Here is a 15,971-nt window from a genome sequence, read left to right as displayed (position 1 = left end):
CTTGGTGACACCGGAGGAAGCGTTTGCTTTCACGCTGATGTAAATGTTCGCTATCGTTCCTGGAATGGGCACCTAAATGGCGTTTTGGGGGCAGTTATGGAAAAGATAAGTCCAAAATTGAGGATGGGTTGATGATCCTGAAGAATGTGTACCAGCTTTTCATGGGTATGAAAGTTCAATCAACTTTAAATAATTTTGGTTTAAAACCCATTTGATCTGAAGTCACAGGCTACTTTTGATTTTATAACTCGGCAAAACCAGAGAAGCTGCCAGAATAGTAGCCTCTCAGGCACAACTGCAAATTGAAAGTACCAGAAATCTCTGTAGAGCACTAGCTGGGAGTCTCAGTACCGCACAACTCATTCCAGAGGCGCATTCAGGCATCTCTATTTCTGGTTTATTAAGCAAACCTCCGGACCTTTGAAGTTTGACGCATTTCCTTCTGAGTTACCTCTAAAAAAAATCAATTCAGCAACAGATTTAACTTAATTTTAAGCATATGTTCCAATGTTTTTGCTAACTGGGCTCTGCATACTATAGTAGTCTCCCTCTCACATGCTTAAGTATCTTCTCTCATTTCAATTCCCTTTTGAAAACATACCATGTTGAAACGCTTTAGGATTAGTTTTTCAGAAATTCATGAATAATATACCACACACATGGTAAAGTGTGAATACATGCATTAAATAATCTTTACTGGTTTCAGTTCCCCTTTGACTATTTCTTGTATGCTCTGTGAAACTATCTCCATCATTCTTTTGTCTGACGTTTCAAACCAAGGATCATCAAATAACAATTTTATTATAAAAAGCTGCTAAGGAAATCTCGGTGTTTTCCTGCCAGAATTGCTTTCCTCTGAGGTGTAAGATGGCTAGAATTCAGTCCCAGTCAAGTGACTTTTTAAAGGGCTGTATCCTTTGCCTTCAATTAGAATTAGAAGAAGGAACTTTATTCCATTTGAAAGCATATCCAATGATCTCTAGTGATCTCTTGATACAGAACCATTACACTGTGATCTTACCAACCCAATATTAAACCTAAAAATCATAATATTGTCATGTGGAGAAAAATCACTGTGACTTTTTTTTTTTTTTTTTTTTTTTTTTTTTTTTTTAGGATTTTCATGCAATATTCTTTGCTAGAAGGAACATTATTAATTTGTCACTCAGCTAGGACCAGGATTGTCTGCTCTCATGACATCCCACCTGAAGTACTGTGTTCAGCTCTGAGACCTGTAGCATAAGAAGGACATAGAACCGTTAGAACAGGTCCAGAGGTTGGCCATGAGGATGACTGAAGGGCTAGAGCACCTCTCCTATGAAGACAGGCTGAGAAAGTTGAGGTTATTTAGCCTAGAGAAGAGAAGGTTCCAGGGAGAGCGTGCAGTGGCCTCCCAGTTCTTAAAAGGGGCCTACAGGAAAGATGGGAAGGGACTGTTTATCAGGGAGTGCAGTGACAAGAGGTAATGGTTTCAAACTAATAGAGGGTAGATTTAGATTAGATATCAGGATGTTATACTTTCCTTAGCACCAGACAATAGGGATACCCATTTTTAGGAGGTTATGGGGGTTGGTAGGTAGGTAGGCTGGGAGGAGGAGAGAGACATTAGATTTAAATGAAATACTGAGTTGAATTAAATAGATGGTGTGCATTCTTTTGACATATATCAGCATAAATCAAGTGTTTCCTCTCTGAAAACAATTACATTTCATCATTTGAAAATTAGTATGAATTATAGGGGAAGCTGAGCCAATAATTCTCAAAAGATTGATTATAAAATGAATTCAAATGATGGAGTAGCCTACAAAGCTGGCATAGGCTCCAATTTATGTTCCTATTATGGAACAGAAAACATATGGGAAGGATGTATTAACATCACTGGCTCTATTTTACATCTGGAACATGAAAAAGGAGTCAACAAACAACAGCTTAAAATATGATGTTTCCATGTTACTGAATTTCTCTTGATGTCTTCCAACACAAAGATATTTAATTATACAACAGGCCATCTGATTTCCTACTGATGGGTGGTTGAAATAATTGTGATATTAGGCTTTCTGCCTCAGAATATGCCAAGAAGTCTTAATGCAATTTGAGGGGAAAATAACATAAATTTGACTTCATGACTATTTTCGAAAGTGCTTGTTTGTTTGCTTTGTATTTTTGAAGGAGGTATAGATTTTTCTAGTATGATTATATGACAAGCATTTTTTTCCTCTTGAAATCAAATTAAGCTAACCTAAAATTGGCACTAATACCACAGGTTTGAGATGATATCTTTTGGTTAGGTCACCTTTTTGGGAGGTTAGTCAGCTTCTTGTGAGGGGCTGCTGTGACAGTAACTACAGAATTCCCAGTTCTTTCTGGACTGGAGTTAGGACTGAATGTCAGCATTCACCCCAACTCAGTTTCTTTAGGCAATACTTCCTGAGCGAATCCCAGTGTTACCTGAAAATGCATTATCTTAATCTCTGCTTTTGAACCGCATCTTTGAATTTATTTTTCTTGTGTATAATCGTGGGGACATTGGTGAGGTTAGACTTCAGAGCAGCAACTTTTGGCATGCTTTTGGGATGTTGAGTGTGATAGATAGATACTTGTTTGCATAGTTTCTGATCATTTCAACTAAAGGACTGGTGTTTTTACAGTTTATAACATTTTACAGTACAAAATGCCTGTGTTTTGCATTGCTGTTTTCTTTCTCTCTTTCTCTTTCTCTTTCTCTTTCTCTTTTTTTTTTTTTTTAAGTGCATCAGTGTTGCTATCTAGTATTAACAAACAACAGTGAAAACTGAAGTGCAAAGTGAAATAAGGTGACTTGTTCAGAGTTACTCAGCAAGCAACATAAAAGACTTAAGGTTTTCTGATTCTCAGCCTAGTGCTTCTCCACTGAAGCATATTACTTTTTAAGTAATGAGTTTCCATTCATTGTGGTTTAACCCTCCTAAGCAGCTACACATCACACAGCTGCTTGCTTGCTCTCCCCAGATGGGACTGGGGAGACAATTAGACAGGTAAAAGGGAACTTGTGGGTTAAGATGAAGACAGCTTACTAGATAAAGCCAAAGTTGTACATGCAAGCAAAGCAAAAGAAGGAGTTCATTTGCTGGTTTCCACCAGCAGGCAGATATTCAGCCATTTCCAATCCCAATTCCAACTGGAACAAGGTTTCTTGGGAAGGCAAACACCATCACTCAAAGAGTTTCCCCTCTCCTCCTCCTTTACCTCAGCTTTTATTGCCGAGCATGATGTTGTATGGTATGGAATATCCCTTTGGTCGGTTTGGGTCAGTTGTCCCCTCCTAGCTTCTTGTGCCAGCCTCGTTGCTGGCATGGTAGCATGAGAAGCAGAAAAGTCCTCGACTCTGTGCAAGCACTGCTCAGCAACAAGTAAAACATCTGCATATTATCAGTACCATTTTATTAAAAAAAAAAAAGTCCAGAACACAACATCATATAAGCCTTTACGAAGAAATTTAACTCTGTCACCGTCAAAATCAAGGCACTTGTGCAAAGTAAGGAAATCCATTCAGACCATCTGTTTTCCATACTATCCTATCTGTACAGTAGGCTTCCATATTTTATCTTAATATCTCTGACTGGGTGAAATTATGCAAATATGAGGATGCTACACTACTTAGTGTAGTCACCAGTATTACACAGATTAACAGTCCATCTTCTCCCAGCAGTTTTCTGGCTTCTGCTATTAAAGACTTATTTGTACAGATGGGAAGAATAGGATGAAGACTAGTTCTTCCCAGGAAGAAATATTTTAAATAGTTTTGGATTGAACACTAAGCAAATAACAGCATTGACCCAAAGTGCTCACAAGCTCACATGTCTTTAGCATCATTTTCTTATGTTCTTATGCAACAGAAAAGTCAAGAATAAAACAAGAATCCTTAAGAATATATTTTTTGCCAATGTTAGATCTTCTGTGCAGGTTGCATGCCACTTAGGTTAATTCATATAATGGTGTCCCTGTTGCAAACATTTTTAAGTACATGAGAATCTTGGAGAAGATGAGAACTTCCCTGATTCAGACTATGTAACACTAGGGACTGAAATTATTTTCAAGTTTTTTCAACACAATGGCTGGTTCTTTCAATGCGAGTTGTCTATCATCATACATGTGTGTGTGTGTATATATATATATATATATATACATATATATATATGACCCAGAAAGGGGAAAACAAAATGGATTTTAAAAACATTGAGCAATTTTAATTGCTGTATCAGTGAGTTTACCAGGTGGTCTCAGACAGGTGAAGTTATGCTGAACTGTAATGTGTGTTACTGGAAGCAATTACATCTTCACTTCAGTATCGTGCCTTCTGTTTGACAGCTGTGAGATGTCATCTGGAAAATGGGCTAGATAGTTTTCAGTCACTTCAATCCAGTTTTATAGTGATTTTCAGCAGGAGGGCAATAAAGGTTTTTTAGGGGAAAAAAAAGGCATCTTCAAAACTTAACAAAATAGGTGCTTAGAGAAACTGATAAATAAAGAAGAATTTAAACCACTTTTTCCTTCTAGAAGGCTATTATGTGAATAGTAGAAAAGAGAAAGTTTCCCAAATTGCTCAGTTATGCCCTCAACTGATGTACCATAAGATGAACAATTCTCCCGTGAAGCTTACAATAGAAAACATTTATCTATTTATTTATCTTAGAGCTTGTGGGTTAGCTTGAGCATGGCTGCAGCTTTATAGTTTCAGAATTGTTACTTCCCACAGACTATATATGCTAAATTTTATCCTTCTAAAAGAGAACTCATTGTCAGTACTGTGGGCTATTTTAATAAACAGGTTTCCTAGGTCTTGGACAGCCTTTGAATATCCGTAATTCTGATAGAATAAAAGTCTCAAAGAGAACAGTGAGGGAGAAATTAATGTGTAGATTATAAGTAGGTGCAATCTGCTTCAAATCTAGCTGGTTAAAAGCAGAGAGGTTAAATACTTTCAGTCACCCCACCACTTCATTAAGTAGCTTATTTGCACAAAACTTTAAGTTAAAAATGCATAACAGTGATGGAATTGTGTAATCACCCAAAGCAATGGTTAAAGTATCATAATTGTTATTCAAAACATGTCAGTTCTTTTATGGTATGTGGAATGAGATTCATACTCCTTTTCCTTTTTCTTCTCCATTCCATCTGCTCCTTCTTCCTTTCCTCAGGCCTGGTGCAGGTCCCAACAGTAGAAAGAGCTCCTGCTGATTTTAATAAATTTTTGAGTACCACTGGTGCCGGACCAGTTCCATCATCTCTCATGAAAATGTAAAACATTAACAGCGTTTCCTCTCCTTCTTCTCTCTGCTTTTTTTCACAGATAAGAGGTTAAGGAGCCATCTCTAATGATTCTGCCGTGGTTGAGTGTACTAGCTCTGGCAGCAGAGTTCTTAATTCAACAAAGCGCTTGAACATTAAACAGTTTCTAAACCTGTTCTTATACAATAAAATGCTCATATGATTTTTTTTTTTTTTTTTAATAAGTTGTAAAGATTATTTAACTATTTGGCTCCATTAAAGTTTCGGAATGTGTAGGATTCATTACTCATTAATTCCCTTGGTGATGGTCATAATAGAACTACATTCCGGCACCCCCTGGGTGGGGGGACAAACCAGCATAATAATACCTGTCATTATGACCTCTTATATATTCCTCCCAGGATATAACTACTAGATATTTCCTTTTGCATTGTTGCATTCTCTCAACTGTCCTTACAAAAACAGCTTTTTCACCAACTGCCCTCATTTTTCCCCTACTTTTATCTACTTGATCCCATGATACTTGGGTGTGAAACTATCTGTGATGTATCCTGGTATAGATTTTTGCACATATTTAACCCTGATTTTTCATGCATTAACACATGAAATATAAGAAAATGGTTCTTTAGTGAACACTGGAACTTAGACTTCTTTTTGTTTTGTTTCTTCCAGTAGTTGTATCTCTCAATGAAATTTTCCATCAATTGCCTTTGCTTATCTTTATTCAGAAATATTTTCTTGGTCTAAATTTGCCAAGGCAACAACTGATTTCGACAATCATCTTGATAGAGCTAAATGGGACCTTGTTTTAGCCATCGGAGGATCAGAAAACTGTGTCTCAACCTCAGGTGCTTGAACTAGGTGCCAGCTACTCACTTCTAGGAACACAACATGCTGGGGTGTACCTCTTATGATCCTAACACTAACACACTCAATATGGGGAAAGTTAGAGATTTGTGTATGTTTGCAGGGCTATGACCTTATTGAGGTCACAGAGATGTGACAGGATGGCTCCTATGACTGAGGTGTTGCAATGAAAGGATACAGACTCTTCAGGAAGGATGGTCTGTTGTCTTCTTTGTGAATAGAGGATTTACATAGGAATAGCTGGAAGGGGAGGAGCTGTTCCTGGGGATAGATGAGGAACTGACTGAGAGTTTACATATTAGGATTAAAGGGACAACATTATTGTAGGAGTTTTCTACAGGCCACCTGACCAGGTAGAGCAAGCAGATGAGGCCCCTTGCAGACACACAGCAACAAACTCATGTTCCCTCTGGGGAACTTCCTGCTCCCTGATAGGTACTGGAGCAACAGCATAGCAAGACATAAGCAATCAGGAGGTTCCTGGAGTTCTTCCTCCAAGTGATAGAGGAGCCAATGAGAGGAGGTGCTGTGATAGATCTCATCCTCACCAAAAAGGACAGTCTTATTGGGAATGGGAAAGTCAAAGGTAACCTTAGCTGCAGTGACCATAAGATGGTGGAGTTAAGGATCCTGAGGGCAGAGAGGAGAGTAAAAAGCAATATCACAACTGGATGGACTTCAGGAGTGCAGACTTTGATCTCTTCAGAGATCTGCATGGAAGAGTACTATGGGATAAGGCCTTGGAGGGGAGAGGGGCCCAAGAAAACTGGTTGATACTCAAGGATCAGCTCCTCCAAGATCAAGAATGGTCCATCCCAATGAGCAGAAATGCAAGGAGGCCTATGTGGATGAGAAAGTAGCTCCTGGCCAAACTCACAAAAAGGAAATGTACAGAGGGTGGAGGCAAGAGCAGATAGCATGGGAGGAATATAGAGGCATTGTCTGACCATACAGGGGGAAGTTAGGAAAGCTAAAGCACAAATGGAATTGAATTTGGTCAGGAATGACAAAAACAACAAGAAGGTCTTCTGTAAGTATGTAGGTGACAAAAAAAAAAAAAAAAAAAAAAGACAAGGGAAAATGATGTGGGCACATTGCTTGAATGAGATGGAGGACCAGGTTACACAGAACGAGGAAAAGGATGATGTATTGAATGCCTTCTTTGCCTCAGTCTTTACTGGCAACACTGGCCTTCAGGAATCTCAGGGACTGGGGGAAAGGCTGGAGCAAGAAAGACGTATGTTTGACCTCTACTTGAGGTAGATCAAAAACTGACTGACCAAGAAAGTAGTGGCCAGTGCTGCAAAGCCTAGTTGGAGGCTAGTCACTAGCAGTGTATCTCAGGGATCAATACTGGGTCCCGTCATGTTTAAGATCTTCATTAATAGTCTGGATGATGTGGTAGAGTGCACACTCAGTAAATTTGCAGATAAAACTAGAGGGATTGGCTGATGTTTCAGAGTGCCATGCCACCATCCAGAGGGACTCTGAAAGACTAGAGGGATGAGCTGGCAAAAGTTTCATGCAGTTCAACAAGGGGAAGTACAAAGTCTGCACCTGGGGGGGAGCAACCTCTTGCACCAGTATGTGCTGGTGACCACCTGTCTGCAAAGCAGCTTGGCAGAAAATCATGTGGGGGTTCTCATGGATCCCAAAATGTGTTTGAGTCAGGAACGTGTGCTTGTTGCTAAGAAGGTTAATGGTATTGTTGGCTGCATTTGACAAAGTATCACCAGTGGGTCAAAAGAGGTTGACTCACCTTTTTCTCTACTCAGTACTGAAGTACTGTGTCCGTTTTTGCCCCCCAGTGCAAGAGAGACCTGGACATTCTGGAAAGAGTCCAGTGTAGGGCCACCAGTATGATAGCACTGGAGCACTCTCTTGTAAAAAAAGGCTGAGAGGGTTGAGAGGGTTGGGACTGTTCAGCCTAGAAAAGAGGAGGCTCAAGGTATGAATCTTCTCAATGTCCATAAATACCTGAAGGGAGGTTGCAAAGAGGATGGAGATGAGCTCTTTTTAGTGGTGCCCATTGCCAGGACAAGGGGCAGTGGGCACAAACTGAAACACAAGAGGTTACCTCTGAACCTCAGGAAATGTTTATTTAGTGTGCAGGTGACTGAGCACTGGAAAAGGTTGCCCAGAGAGCTAGTGAAGTCTCCCTCCTTGCTATCTGGATGTGGTTCTGGGCAGCCTGTTCAAAGTGGCTGTGCTTGAGCAAGGGAGTTGGATGAGTTGACCTCCAGAGCTCTCTTCTAACTTTGATCGTTCTGTGACTTTGTGATAATAGCTGAGAATGCTTCTGCCTTCACAAATCGTAGGATATACAAAATAAAACTTGCATCTAGAGTCCTAGAGTTTCATTCTCAGATGAAGAATATGGTGATCTCAGACGTCAGCTTTTTAAGTCATTTACATTCCAATTTTGTAGATGATTCATTCTCTGTCAAAACACACTTTTTCAGCACTTTTATTTTTTATTTTTTAAAATCTTGGCTGTAATAAAATAAAGGGAATGGTGAAAGGGCACTTAACCAAACCAAACCAACCAACCAACCAACCAAAAAAAAACAACAACCACCTTACTTTGTAATCTGTGCTTTAACTGTATGTCAATATTGCATTCCGGATAAGTGGTTCCTGGCTATTGTTTCATTATTATAAGTTATTTACAACTAAAAGCAAATGCCACTGCCTTATGGGTCTTCCCTTTTGGATCAAGGGAATGAATAGCTGTTACAACTATCACAAATAAAGTAGATGTGAAATATTAGAGAGAGTTAACTACCACTATTTTTTATCAGAGCTGTTCCAGATCTGGAGAGGAAAAACTGAGTGACACCTAAGCTACCTGAAGTTAATAGTTGTTCTCATTCACTCCTGGGCTGTTGTGTTTTTATCTCAAAGCTTTGAGATTTCTGCCTATTATCAACTATCCATTATGGTTTCTTGTAAGGACTCAAATCCCTACAACTTGCCATGGCAAGGGTAATTACTTCAAGTTATGATCAGGGGTTTTAAGTCTGGTATTTCTGAACTGCTTTTTGAAAACAGAGTTTATTCATGTATCCTATGTAATGACCTGCTTTGTCCATGCTTTGCTCCCTAGAAGTGCTGCTCTTAACCCTTGAATTTGTCATTCATGTTCTACTTAGCGTGTAGATCTTCCCACTAGCCCAGGTCCATCATGGTCATGGTTCCTGCCTCTCTGAAGATGGCTAAACCCCTATTCTGTCCTAATGTCTTCTGGCTTCCAACCTGAGCCAGCTGATAATGTAAGGAGAGCAGTATGTCCTTGAGGTGACAGCATTTTCTAAAAACATTTTGGACTAAGTGTGCTTTAAGAAAGGTTACTAAGGTCCCAGATCCCCTTTGAAGTTACTAAAACTAGGATGCCTCTGTCACTTCTTAGACAGTTAAGTTTTAATGATAATCCTAATTGCACTTTTACTCCTTGGGTGTGAATATAAGCAGTTTCTGTAGCAATAATTTAGGTTTAAAAATATTTTTACAAATAACCAGCACATATCTGCCTGTGTATGTGTGAATACGTGTGAATGTCTACACATATCCACAGTGGTTACTATTAATATTTCAAGTTACTTTTAAACCTCAGAATGTATTTGACAGCATGTCTAGACCATTGGTGTATTAATTTTGAGTAATGCAATATAAAGAAGTAAATCATGATCATGATGATCACGACAGAGCACACCACATAGATGTTCATTTCCTTAGGTTGTGCTTTCTTAACAGTTGATTTATGCCTTTGTATATGCTACCTTACACATAGTATGAAGCCATGAAATTTCTAAGGAGCTTTGACACCTATAGAGCATATAAGACATACAAGACATATCTTCTTTGTTCCCATATAGATTTTATAGTGGAGGAGCCAGGTTGGTTATTTTTTTGACTGTGAGATCTTGCAAGAGCTCTGTTTAAATTGGTGCATCCTGATCTCATAACTATCTAGCCTTGGCCTTTTTGTACCTTCTGCATGGAGAAAACTGTCATCCGCAAACCTTTGCAGCACTGATCTAACCCAAATGTATTTGTAGATACACCGTGGAGATTTTAGCCCTCCATATGTAGCAAGGGTACAGATCACAGCTGATGGAAAATGGACTGTAGCACCTGAGGAAACTGCTTTTGGATTTCTGCTGTTACCAGTACTTGTCTGACTGTTTAGTTCAGGCACCAGGTAGACAGTTGTGTATAACATTACAGGGAAAAAACACAAAAGAGAATTGGGGTGATGTGTGGAAATACTACATGTTCTTTCCTTTCTGCTATCTGATGGAGTATTGCCAGTGAAGAATCAGAGGTTGGTGTCATAGATGACCTCTTATTTATCAAAAACAGACCTTAGGAGGGCAGAGAATGAGTGTGCAGTTCAGCATCTTGCTTTTGTTTTTCATTCTTCTCTGTCATCTAGCTGCAAAACTAATGAAGAGCCTACCCTTAATTCTTTTTTGACAGTTATCCAAGCAATCAGAGCCAACAAATGCATTTTTAAAGTAATAGACTCTCAGAAACTAATACAAGTTTGGGACTTGAAAGAGCAAAAGGTTTTCATTATGTTTTTAAAGGAAATGTCAAGTATAAACTCTTTTTCATGTCCGTATAAGCCCAACAGGCATGGAATGCCTGCTTCCTGCTGAATCTGGTATTAACTATGGCCATGACTTAAAAGGAAATTAAAACCATTTGGGTCTTTGTCCTTGAAGGCTCCCAAGTATGATTTATGAAGTCTCTCTCTAGATTTATTGTTACGTCAGTTCATGGGATTTCAGTGCACATATTCAGTGATCATGTCCTGGTTTTGAATACATTGATCGAAGGGCTTTATTTAAGTATATGTATAGTGGCATCAGGACCTAGACATGGAAGGGCATTGGGAAAGAGGCGAGAGAGAAAGAGATGATACTGAAGGAGATGAGTGCAGAGTTCAACCTGGGGATTTTGACCTGGATTTCATACAGCTGTAATTTTAGTGGGCAGTTCAAAAAAGGGTTTTATTTTCAGCTCTTCTTGAAAGTATTTGCAACTGTTATTTCTTGCATTTGTGCTTAAGCAGACTAAAGTGATACATTGCTCATAAGTGCTTTTGATAAACACAGTAAGAAAATCTATAGGCACATCAAAACAAGGATAGTGAACATAGCACTTTGCTTGGCTCTTCCAGAACCATGACACCAGTAACAGTGCTAATTAAAGGAGGGCTGAGGCTGTGCAGAGCTAAGTCTGGTGGCTGATCCTGTTACCCTGAGGCCCTGTGGTTGTAACCTGCCTAAATAGGAGGAAATTGAGGTTTGCAGTTACTCTGACAGAAAATAATGCATTTCATAAACTGTTCATGAGACACTTGACCTATAGCTTTTCAAGGACGTATTTCCTATTGACTTGTGGTCAGTTTTAGTTGCACCAAATGTGTCCACGTCTTGGAGCAGAAGAGAATCTCTTGGCTCAAATTGAACAAAACTTGTGAGTTGAGGTGTTTTAAAAACAGCGATCAAAAGGCAAAAGTTGTGGAATCATGTCAGAATAATGTGGCAATGGCTTTTCTTTCCTCAGCCCTAATTTGGAAATAATTTGTATTTAGGAACGTATTTACATGCATCAGAACTTTCAAGATGTGATCATCTAGACAAAAAGAATGCTGAAAAAAAAAAAAAAGTGTGATAAGATAGCCCTTTTGTCATGGAACCATGCTGATTTGCAGTTTTCTCCACAGAAAAACGAACAAGTTTTTAAAGTATCAGCTAGGATCAATGAATGCACTGAACATCTGTAAAAGGAAAGATGGAAGAATAATGTTTTGAAAACAAAAAGATGTTTTGCTTATTTAATCTTATTTCTCAATTGCAATCCATCTTGAAAGGCAATTCACTCTAAATATTCACAAAATGTAGAATTTATTGACCAGAACTAAGTACTTGGTTTTATTGTGGATGGCCCCCAACTTGACAGGTAGAGGCTCTTCTTGAAGGGCAGAAGTTGTGCCTTAAGCAACTCTGACTGAGATTCCACCATTGCTCGGTTCTTCGTGTGTTCTGAAGCTGTATTGAGTTTATCGGAATAACAATATTGGAACATCATTCGAAAGCTTAGTAGACTTGAAACAAGCCTGAACTGTTCTCTGAATTATGTGGAACTCAACAGAGAACAGTATTTTTAGTTTAAATTGATTTAAATTCCTTTTAATTCAAACTCAAGTGAAGTCAGTTGTAACAGACTAGTTTACAGGATTTAAAAATATAGTTGTAACTTTTTGCTGAAAAATGGTGAGAAAGAGAAAACAGAATAAGAATCATTAACCTTGCTACAAAATACTTTAAAGTGATAGCTGTTAAGAAATAGATTTAATAATTTCTGTATAATATTCATTCTCTCTGTTGCTTTTGTATGCAGTAGATGTTTATTAAGGAATGCATATGTTATAATTTATTAGAAAAAATAAAAGCAATAAATAAATAAGGAGCAATAATTCTTGTCAGTAGCACTACAGTTGCATTCCAATGCTATTTTCATTGTTTTGATTAATAATGACCATACCTTTTAGAGCTAAAGAGCTGTTTAACTGAATTCTTGCTTTCAATATCTTCATATCTCAGATGTGACTTTAAACTAAAACCAGCTTAACCTGTCAAACATTGATGGGGCAAATATGAGAACTGGAGCTTCATCCCAAAAGTGTGTGTTCTCAGTCAATGTTTACAGAGAAGAAAGATTAGAGCTGGTGAATTTTTAGTATAAAACTGTGACCCTGACTTGAATGAGTATCAAATCACAGATGAATGGACTGTTGGCTGCTGGATTCCTGCAAATTCTTTGAAATTCCATTTCTGACTAATGGTGAGTGGAGAAGCACATTTTGTTCTTCCTGAAATAAGTCAGAAAAAACTTGCCACAAGGCATTCCTCTTCTAAAATCCTGTTGGCAGTCTGGGCTGTTTTCAGAAACTGAGAGCTACATGTAGGATTAGAGAGGAAGTCTTGCCAAGAAATTCAAAAAATAAAAGGCTGAAAAATATTCCTGGTGTCACCGGCAAATGTACACTTCAAATTACTTTCATATTGTGCTCCTAAGCTCTCTGAAAATCAGAGTACATTGAAAGAATTCTTCTGAAAATACTTGCACATTCTACAAGTCTTTTGAGCTGCATGTTGGTCTGTGGATCATATTCTCCTAGATGCTAAGAAACCTGACTCCTTCTAGCATATAAGGTAAAAATTTAGAAATCGCATTACAGAAGCGTCTTTTTTTCCCCATCTCTTATACTGTGCTTTTAATTGAGAGGATAATTGGATTCTGGAACAGAGAGGAATTTATAGTTAAATCTGACTTAAGAAAATAGTGTTAATATTTGGATTATTTGAAGGGGAATGTTTTTGCTTTAAGCTACATTTTAAGCAAACAAACCAAAAAAATCCTTACTGAAAAAATATTTAGTGTGTAAATAATTCTGATACTTTTAAAAGGCTCTCCATTTTCAACTTCCAGATTACTTTTGCCTGCTCTGTTGTAAGCTATTCCTTCCAGATTTAATATTGACCTGACAGAGTGTAGGAGCTGCAGAAATGTTCAGGGTGTTCAGCAAGATGCTAGTGACTATACGTCATACTTCCATTGAAGATAAGTTTTTAATGTCTATAGAAATGAAATTACTAGGGAAAGGAGGGGCAGTAAAGTGTCATTGCTTTGTGCGTAATGTGGGTTATTGATTTTTTTTTTTCCTGAGTCATGTTTTTGCTTTTCTAAATAAATTAAAACTGATGGTTCAAGGATTCTGTACAGAGAACCATGAAGGAGTAGTGGACATTTTATAGGGGCCTGATTTAGCCTCATAATGTGTCATTTTTCTGTGTTATTTCAGTCCTTTTTCATGAAAAAAAGCAGAGGTTGGCTGACTAATATAGCAGTACTGATTGTAGGTTTTGGTAGAGACAAAAGGGGATTATCACCTCATGGTAAGGGAAGACCTTTTCAATGAGCTCATATGCTTCCTTACATGTGTCTTAGATTTAGCTTATCTATTTGTGTTCTAGAATATATCCCAAATAGCATCGTGTATAATGTCTATACTGAATATCAGACTTAGGAATCAGAGACTCCAATATCAAAATTCAGCATCAGGATATTGGATTTACATCTTATTTTTAAATGAAACTACAGAAGAACCTTACTTTGATGCCTTCAGAGGCTACGTATTGGTGTTAGGTACTCAGTGAATTTGAAACCCCAGTACTTTTTACTTGAAAAATTCTTTTGATTATTATTATTTTTGATGTTGTTATTATTATGTTAATGTTATTATTATTTTGAAGCCATCTATCCATCTTCTGACTCCACCAGGTAAAACAGAACTCTTTGTATGTGTGTGACCTGTAGACTAGACTGGTACTTGTAATATCAGGTTATACTTATTTGTCCTCCTCACTTGGGTTATAGCCTACTTTTTTTGGTATAGGACCACTGAAGACTGTATTAAAGTGAGTTCCTTCTTAGACTTCTTTTTTTTAATGTTTATTTTTTATTATTATTATTTGTAATTTTCAAAAAGCAAAGCATATTGGCCTAATGTGGGGGGCCCGTTGGCTTCATGCCCTGATTCTTCATGTGGCTGATGAACAAGAAGGGTGAGCAGGGTAGGGGTAGTGGTGGCAGTGTGGCCAGGGCATAGCCATACAGAGAATGCTCCCCTGGCCCGCTCTGCTGCTCTCCCCTTGCCATGGTCAGGCAGATCAGCCTGCTGCAGCCCACCAGGACTGGACAGGATGAGTCTGGGATTGCCAGGCCAGGACCTCTGTGAGGCCTCAAAAGGGGTGACTGCTGCCTTAACAGTCATTATGAGTGTGATTGTAAGCTCAAATAAAGGCACACCAAAGGCTGCTCATGAGCAAGGCACTGAAAGGTGTTGCTAAAGTTTATTTTTTTTCCAACCTTTATGATTCTATAGACCTCATTGATTGCTACAAGGACCTGAAAGGAAGGTGTGGGGAGCTGGGGGTCAGCCTCTTCTCGCAGGTAATGAGTGCTAGTAATGAGGACTAGAAGGAATGGCATCAAGTTGCACCAGGGGAGGTTCAGGTTGGAATTTGGGAGAAATTTCTTCTCAGAAAGAGTAGTCAGGCATTGGAATTGGTTACCCAGGGGAGGAAGTGTTGTCACTGTCCCTGGGGGTGTTTAAGGAAAGGTTGGATGTGTTGCTTAGGGACATGGTTTAGTGGGTGATACTGGTGGTAGGATGGCGGTTGGACCACATGATCTTCGAGGTCTTTTCCAACCTTAATGATTCTGTGATTCTAATTTGGTATGTGATATAATCTGCTCCAACCAAACCGTGTGGCAGTGGCAGGTGCCATGGAAATAACCATGGAAAAAATATGAAAGTTTGATTGAATTAGGTCTAACAGCTGGACATGACAGTTTTGTCAGAGAAAAACAAAGGAAAACAAATCACATTGCTGCCTTCCTCCTATTCAGTTTTTCTCTCCACCTGCTGCAATCCGCACACAGTTGCTACGGGATTGCTTGTTGTGATGCACAAGTGAGTTGCTACAGGAAGTTAAAAGATATCCTCTGAAACTGGTTCTGGAAATCCTGAGAAAAGTTTTGCTCAAACTGGGACCCTTTACCCAATTGTTGGCTACTCCAGTTTTAAGAAGTTGATTTGTGTTAAGAAAAGAGGAAAAGGAAAAAAAGGACACTGAACTACAACATATTCACAAATCAAAAGGAGTAAACAAATCCCATTAAGTTTCTAATTATTTTTATTATAAATTCTTGATTTCTTTTTCTTTAAAATGGCATACTTCTGTGGCAGATTTGATTTT

General features: G+C 38.5%; 1 protein-coding gene across 4 annotated transcripts in view; it reads left to right on the top strand.

Annotated features, from left to right (window-relative positions):
* The window catches only part of TNS3 (tensin 3), a 245,005-nt gene that overhangs the window by 680 nt on the left and 228,354 nt on the right, over positions 1 to 15,971 (top strand). The window lies entirely within an intron of this gene.

Source organism: Anas platyrhynchos, chromosome 2 (genome assembly GCF_047663525.1).
Source record: "Anas platyrhynchos isolate ZD024472 breed Pekin duck chromosome 2, IASCAAS_PekinDuck_T2T, whole genome shotgun sequence".
NCBI lineage: Eukaryota > Metazoa > Chordata > Aves > Anseriformes > Anatidae > Anas > Anas platyrhynchos.
The sequence above is the reverse complement of the archived record's forward strand: the minus strand, read 5'-3'. Positions and strand labels throughout refer to the sequence as shown.